Below are 2500 nucleotides of genomic sequence, written 5' to 3' on the forward strand. Positions count from 1 at the left end.
GAGGGCACCATGGTGCATAAAAACGCACCAGGTAGGCACCATGGTGCATAAAAACGCACCAGGAGGGCACCAGGGTGCATAAAAAACGCACCAGGAGGGCACCAGGGTGCATAAAAACGCACCAGGAGGGCACCAGGGTGCGAAAAACGCACCAGGAAGGCACCAAGGTGGTGCATAAAAACGCACCAGGAGGGCACCATGGTGCATAAAAACGCACCAGGAGGGCACCAGGGTGCGAAAAACGCACCAGGAGGGCACCATGGTGCATAAAAACGCACCAGGAGGGCACCAGGGTGCATAAAAACGCACCAGGAGGGCACCAGGGTGCAAAAAACGCACCAGGAGGGCACCATGGTGCATAAAAACGCACCAGGAGGGCACCAGGGTGCATAAAAACGCACCAGGAGGGCACCAGGGTGCATAAAAACGCACCAGGAGGGCACCAGGGTGCAAAAAACGCACCAGGAGGGCACCATGGTGCATAAAAACGCACCAGGAGGGCACCAGGGTGCATAAAAACGCACCAGGAGGGCACCATGGTGCATAAAAACGCACCAGGAGGGCACCAGGGTGCATAAAAACGCACCAGGAGGGCACCAGGGTGCGAAAAACGCACCAGGAGGGCACCATGGTGCATAAAAACGCACCAGGAGGGCACCAGGGTGCATAAAAACGCACCAGGAGGGCACCAGGGTGCATAAAAACGCACCAGGAGGGCACCATGGTGCATAAAAACGCACCAGGAGGGCACCAGGGTGCATAAAAACGCACCAGGAGGGCACCAGGGTGCATAAAAACGCACCAGGAGGGCACCAGGGTGCATAAAAACGCACCAGGAGGGCACCAGGGTGCATAAAAACGCACCAAGGAGGGCACCAGGGTGCATAAAAACGCACCAAGAGGGCACCATGGTGCATAAAAACGCACCAGGAGGGCACCAGGGTGCATAAAAACGCACCAGGAGGGCACCAGGGTGCATAAAAACGCACCAGGAGGGCACCAGGGTGCAAAAAACGCACCAGGAGGGCACCATGGTGCATAAAAACGCACCAAGTAGGCACCAGGGTGCATAAAAACGCACCAGGAGGGCACCAGGGTGCATAAAAACGCACCAGGAGGGCACCAGGGTGCATAAAAACGCACCAGGAGGGCACCAGGGTGCGAAAAACGCACCAAGAGGGCACCATGGTGCATAAAAACGCACCAAGAGGGCACCATGGTGCGAAAAACGCACCAAGAGGGCACCATGGTGCATAAAAACGCACCAAGAGGGCACCAGGGTGCGAAAAACGCACCAGGAGGGCACCATGGTGCATAAAAACGCACCAGGAGGGCACCATGGTGCATAAAAACGCACCAGGAGGGCACCATGGTGCATAAAAACGCACCAGGAGGGCACCATGGTGCATAAAAACGCACCAAGTAGGCACCAGGGTGCAGAAAAACGCACCAGGAGGGCACCAGGGTGCGAAAAACGCACCAGGTAGGCACCATGGTGCAGAAAAACGCACCAGGTAGGCACCATGGTGCAGAAAAACGCACCAGGAGGGCACCAGGGTGCAGAAAAACGCACCAGGAGGGCACCATGGTGCATAAAAACGCACCAAGTAGGCACCAGGGTGCATAAAAACGCACCAGGAGGGCACCAGGGTGCATAAAAACGCACCAGGTAGGCACCATGGTGCATAAAAACGCACCAGGAGGGCACCATGGTGCATAAAAACGCACCAGGAGGGCACCAGGGTGCGAAAAACGCACCAGGAGGGCACCATGGTGCATAAAAACGCACCAGGAGGGCACCAGGGTGCATAAAAACGCACCAGGAGGGCACCATGGTGCATAAAAACGCACCAGGAGGGCACCAGGGTGCGAAAAACGCACCAGGAGGGCACCATGGTGCATAAAAACGCACCAGGAGGGCACCAGGGTGCATAAAAACGCACCAGGAGGGCACCAGGGTGCATAAAAACGCACCAGGAGGGCACCAGGGTGCGAAAAACGCACCAGGAGGGCACCATGGTGCATAAAAACGCACCAAGTAGGCACCAGGGTGCATAAAAACGCACCAGGAGGGCACCAGGGTGCATAAAAACGCACCAGGAGGGCACCAGGGTGCGAAAAACGCACCAAGAGGGCACCATGGTGCATAAAAACGCACCAAGAGGGCACCATGGTGCGAAAAACGCACCAAGAGGGCACCATGGTGCGAAAAACGCACCAAGAGGGCACCATGGTGCATAAAAACGCACCATGAGGGCACCAGGGTGCGAAAAACGCACCAGGAGGGCACCATGGTGCATAAAAACGCACCAGGAGGGCACCATGGTGCATAAAAACGCACCAGGAGGGCACCATGGTGCATAAAAACGCACCAAGTAGGCACCAGGGTGCATAAAAACGCACCAGGAGGGCACCAGGGTGCATAAAAACGCACCAGGAGGGCACCAGGGTGCGAAAAACGCACCAAGTAGGCACCATGGTGCATAAAAACGCACCAGGA

Source organism: Abrus precatorius, unplaced genomic scaffold, assembly GCF_003935025.1.
Source record: "Abrus precatorius isolate BTA unplaced genomic scaffold, Abrus_2018 Scaffold1, whole genome shotgun sequence".
NCBI classification, from domain to species: domain Eukaryota; kingdom Viridiplantae; phylum Streptophyta; class Magnoliopsida; order Fabales; family Fabaceae; genus Abrus; species Abrus precatorius.